The following is a 5,717-nucleotide window of genomic DNA, read 5'->3' as shown; positions in this document are numbered from 1 at the left end:
ACTCGGGTCTGGCTGGAAACGAAGCCGCCCACGATGCCGCCCGAGCTCTCGCACACCGGGCGCATCATCCTTCTCCTGCGTCTTCCGATCCCGACCAGCCCTCTGTTCTGCATCGCGGTCACGCGCGGGACCGAATGGTCACGTTCAGAGAAATTCTACTGCACTACCGCAGAGAGCGGTTACGCTACCCCCCAGCACACAAAACACTGACTAAGTCTCAATCCACCACTTGGCGACTCCTTCAGACACGAACTTTTCCGAACCCCGTGCTTTACAACCACATGTACCCCGATGCATACTCACCACTCTGCAAAGCGTGCAAAGCCCGCGCCGACCTCAATCATATTATTTGGCAATGCCCCAAAGCCTCACCCACCAACACCTCCCGCACTAACACACGCATCATTAGTACGGCCGAGCAGTGGGAGACATTGCTGCTCAGCTTGGACCCAGAGGAGCAGCTCTGGGCCGTCCGGATGGCCGAAGACGCCGCCAGGAAGCAAGAACTGGCCGCCGTCTGAGGAAGGGGGGGATTGGGGGTTAGCCTCCCGACCCCCGCCACCCCTTAACCCCATCAAGGACACAATAAAGTTTTATCTCTCTCTCTCTCTCTCTTGAGGGATGATGGCAACCTGCTGTTTGGCAGGCATCTGAGAATGCCTCCCAAACGCATTTTAGCCCATTCTTATTCTTCTGATTATTTCAATCTCATGATCCAGATCCGCGGTCACTACCTGCCCTTACCACTTCCAGTGCGTCGCTACCTATCGTAAACTATCGTACCTACCGTAAAGGCTACTCAACAAGACCATGTTCACACTATTAATCAGGTGCTAGAGAAAAATGGGGCTGGGCAGGCCATGTAATGCGTAGGTTAGATAACCGGTGGACCGTTAGGGTTACAGAATGGGTGCCAAGAGAAGGGAAGCGCAGTCAAAGATGGCAGAAGACTATAGGTGAAGTGAAATTCGCAGTTGGAATCGTTTGGCGTAGGACAGCTATAGGGGCAATTGGAGATCGCATGGAGAGGCCTTCGTCCTGCAGTGGACATAAAATAGGCTGCTGCTGCTGCTGATTTGAGGAAAGCTATGACGAAAGTTACATAGCCAAAAGCATTGCGCATACGTCGGAGGTTTGGCGTTCGAGGGATCGTCCATTATTCAAATTTATGTCAGTAAAACGCTGTTGTGTCGCTTCTTACGTTCGTGTTTACGTATCAACTTCTAGCTGGTTTTCTCAAGTATCTGTATGAACCATCTGGCCCAGCAAGCAGCACTTCTACAGGAACGTTAGTTGTCAAGACATTGCAGACCCACTAGGTCTGCGTGCGCTGACGCAGCGCATGCGATATCGCGTCGACAGCATGACAACACAACGGAAGCGGCGCTGACAACGTTAAGGCATCTCGAGCAGTAGTTAGGTGAAAAACGGGAGGTATTCGCAACTCCAGCAATTCATGCGACACCTAGCGGCAGTAGGGAGAAACGAAATACAGAGGTCCAGTCAGGCCCCGTACACTCTCAAGTTCAACTAATGGCCACAGAGGGCGAAAAAATCGACCGCGCGCCGCTGCTAACAAAGCCGACTTAGTAGCATCACCTCGGGATTCGTTCGTTAGTTCCAACATTTCCCGGTAGAGGCGTCGTAATAAGCGCAATTTTATCTTACAAACTTTCTCTTACAATTACCGAAGCATTTTCTTTTACATAAAAACAGGGCAAAATTATCATTGCTAATTAGATATTGTACTCTTTGTTAGTAAGTTTATTGTTTCTTCGCCATTATGAACGCAAATAGCGTTCAGCATCATCGATCTTTCACGTGACCTCTGGCCTGGATTTAAAATTTTTACCGGTATTTCCGAGTGCACGGCGGCACGGATTCATTCGTTCGTACACTCAAGACTGGTTGCTTCTTTGTTTCTAAAACTAGTTTCTTGCGCTTCTATGTAACTTGGGGTGAAGTTACGTGTTTGCAAGCGGACATGTAAGCCCGGCAGTTGGGTTTCGGTCGTGAGCCATTCGGAACAGGTCTGCATCGAAACGGGAGCTGGATTTTGCTGCGGCTGACAACGGCAATAACGGTGAGTCGTTTAACACCGCTGCTTCAATCGTTATATAATATCTGTCTCATTACCTTCCAGGCGGGCACAAGTTAACGAACTAGATCCTGCATTACATATGGGCAGTGAGGATCTCAGTTGCTGTTTCCTAAATAAACCTTTACTTGCGAGGCTGTCGTTTGGTTTACACACACAACCAGGAAAGAAAGAGCGATATCGGAACGCGCGTCTCATTTTTCATGTTATTGTAGCCGTGGTTGTAGGTGACTGAATAGCCTTATCAATATACAGATTAAACTTTTTTTCGAGTCGGCCGGCAACGTCTTTCGTCCACAAAACCGAATAATCCTTTGGTAAAATGAAGTGAAAGTACAGAATTTAATGTATTAAACAGTTGCAAGCATGATACCCATATTTCGTACTTGTTGGTTCCAAATGTTCTTGCTGTTCAGATTGGTTTACCGTAGGGCATTTATTTTTGCAGTAGTGAAGCGGTGCATCACGTTCGTGGAGAAAAATAATGCATCAGTTCTAATAGCTTCATGACTTTCATGCATTTGCTTGAGTAACTAGCAGTGTGATCACTTCTAGAGCATAAATGAACCCACAAATGTTCTCATTTGTGATCTTAATAGTACTTGCGCTGTTGACATGCATTGTAGTTAGGCAGACATCAATTTTATGGGCAATAGCAATATTTATTTAACATGCTGCTTAAGCACCCTAGAATAGACAGTGTACATTTGCATGTGTTCTGTAGTCGCAAATCATTACAACATATATGTCACACCTTTTTGCATTTCATATTGCAAAACTTTGCTTTTTCAATTTCTGATTCAGTCAAAATTTCTGTTCCAGACATGCAGTAATGAGGACGGCACCAGTATAAAGCAACACACTCCACGCACTAAACAGAAGCTGCTGCCTGCTACGACAAGGTCATTGTGGGGACATTGGCTACTACTACAAGGTAAACAACATATGGTTCAGAAATAAATATGTTTGATCTATGCTGTATTGGCTTGCCGTTTGCAGCAGATATGAATGTTTGTTCATATATATGGTTCAGTATAATTGGTTCGAACATATAAAACCCACATAAATTTGGCTAATCTGTGCTATATCTCACGTGTCACCGTTTTGCCCCAACAGAGTCTATGCCAAGCACATCTTGGTCATCACAGGAGCTCCTATCTGCACCAACAGGAAGGGGCTGGAGCCGAATTTGCAAGGCTTTTACACCAAGAACAAAGAAGCACATGCACAAGAATATGGATGAGATATCAAGTCTGCAAAGGACTGTGTTAAGACTGCAAAGAGCTTCAGCCACCATTCCACCAGCACGGACATTTGGCTGAGTCATCCAAGTAACTCAAAAAGGACTTTCTAGAAATTCTTCGTCTTCAGATGCACCTGCAACATCTGACCAAGCACGGACGACGCTGGCCGAAAGATTGAGTTTCATCAGTTCGTCCTTAATCAGCTTCCAAGCCATGTTAATTCCGTTTGTGCGAAGTGTAATTTTTCTTCTATAAATGCAAGCTTTCTCATTGCCCATTTTTGTTAGAGGTTATTCATCCTCATCCAAATATAAAGGTCAACCTTTATATTTGGATATTTCGCTGATACTTAATACCAGTCACTGTCTAGCAGCCTAACATATCTGTAGCAGTATCTTCTAGTGTATGTTGTCATGCGCAATTACTCTCCTGAAATAGCTGATGCAGCATCGGCATGCGTCTTGCATTAACCTATGCACATGTGCTATGCACCATTTTACTTTTCTTGGTGTTTTTAGCCTTCAATGCTTGCAGAGCAGAGTGGCTTCTCTCTTGAATGCAAGCTTTCTCATTTTCCATATTCCTAGTCTCGTTGATGATTGCTCCTCTTCCTTGATAGCCTGGGTCTTTGTGCAAGCTACAGTGAAGTGATTGATTGCAGAATCTGGTTTTGCTGCCACACTTGGTTGTGGTAACTGTGTTACAGATGTGGGGGCCTGGTCAGTTGCATTGGTAAGCAGTCCCTCGAGGTAAGCATTTGCTCCTGCAGTCCGCAAAGCGACATAGACTCCCAGTATACGCACACCGTAACTGGTGCGCCCCGTTCGTTCTGGCCTGCTGCAGCCATGGGCAAATTGTGCTTGTGGCCTACCTCGGCCATGATTTGCTCAAAACGGAGACCAGCATATGTGCTTACATGGTTCGAAGTGTATGAAGTTGATAGCCGTATGGGTGGAAAGGCCCGCAAGAATGGCTGCCGAAGGTGATGCCCACAAAAGCGACTTGTCCACATTGCGACAAAGTGGGACACAAAGTGTGAGCCACACATAGCGGCCCCCGAAAGAAAATAAATGTGCAGGTTGGAAAGGAGTTAACGCTAAAATGCCGGGTAGTCCATGTCGCTGTGTTGGTTGCGGCAGCAGATGCCTGCGTCACCTGATTGCTTCGCAATGGAAGTTGCTCATCTTCAACGGCAACTGTTGGTTCAAACAGGTGCAAGGCTCTGTCCAATCTGTTTGTACCGCAGGTTGTCGCTCGTTACCAGACCACCACATGTGACAAAGGCAAGCATTATGCCTGTAAGATGGTTCGTAGCCAATGTATAATGTATTGTCAACCTCAAGCGGTGACTGATTGCCATTTAATTTTGCTGTTATGTCACTTGGTTACGGTCGCAGTTTTATGTTTTTCGAATATTGCTGCCTGGTCGGTTGCACTGGGAAGCAGCCTCTCGAAGTAAGAATTTGATCCTGCAGTCTGCACAGCGACATAGACTCCCAATTTACGCACACCGTGATTCGTGCTCCCCGTTCACCCTTTCCTGCTGCAGCCATGGGCAAATTGTGCCTCTGGCCTTTCTCGGCCGCGATTAGGCATGAACGGAGACCAGCATAAGTGCTTACATGGTCGGACGTGTATGAAGTTGAGTGGAAAGGCCCGCAAAAGTTGATAATTAGTTGATTACATTTTTTTTAATTCTCCTGCAATATATCTCTGCCTGTTTGAATATTCCTGCTAAAGGGCTTCAATTATGCTGCCTGCAACAGACTATATTTAAAAATACCATAAAACAGAAAATAATCACCCTGTATAAAGACTGTGAATTCAAAAAAATTACCGACGATTACGTTACTTCCTAATGCGAAATTTGAGCGCAGCAAATGCGAGCCTTTGTTTGCGTTTGGCCTCGGCCTCGGCCGCGCGAACGGTAGAGTCTTCTCTGCGACGGCGATGAGCTTCTGCTTCAGCCTCGCTTACTGCTGGTTGCTCTCGACGGCGGCGATGAGCCTCCGCTTCGGCGGTGCGAACGGCAGGGTCTTCTCAGCGGCGGCGATGAGCTTCTGCTTCAGCCTCGCTTACTGCTGGTTGCTCTCGATGGCCGATGGCCATGTGTGGCCGATGAAGGTGATGCCCACGAAAGCGACTTGTCCATATTGAGACAATGTGGGACACCAAGTGTGAGCCACACATTAGCGGCCTCCAAAAGAAAAGAAACATGCAGGCTGGAAAGGAGTCAATGCTAAAATGATGGGTAGTCCATGTCGCTGTGTAGGCTGCGGCAGCAGATGCCTGCGTCACCCGACTGCTTTGCACTGCAAGTTGCTCATCTTTAACAGCGACTGTCGCCGCAAACAGGTGGGACACTCTGTCCAATC

The 5,717-nt window shown here is 47.0% G+C and overlaps 1 long non-coding RNA gene across 1 annotated transcript; it reads left to right on the top strand.

Annotated features, from left to right (window-relative positions):
- The first annotated feature begins 1,972 nt into the window (after positions 1–1,972).
- LOC139057365 (uncharacterized) lies at positions 1,973–5,222 on the top strand. The gene is made up of 3 exons (XR_011512721.1): positions 1,973–2,083; positions 2,921–3,032; positions 3,215–5,222. It is a non-coding gene; the product is annotated as an uncharacterized lncRNA (long non-coding RNA).
- Positions 5,223–5,717: the final 495 nt, after the last annotated feature.

This window comes from Dermacentor albipictus, chromosome 1 (assembly GCF_038994185.2).
Source record: "Dermacentor albipictus isolate Rhodes 1998 colony chromosome 1, USDA_Dalb.pri_finalv2, whole genome shotgun sequence".
In the NCBI taxonomy this organism is placed as follows: domain Eukaryota; kingdom Metazoa; phylum Arthropoda; class Arachnida; order Ixodida; family Ixodidae; genus Dermacentor; species Dermacentor albipictus.
Note: the sequence above shows the minus strand (reverse complement) of the source record. Positions and strands in the feature narration are given on the sequence as shown.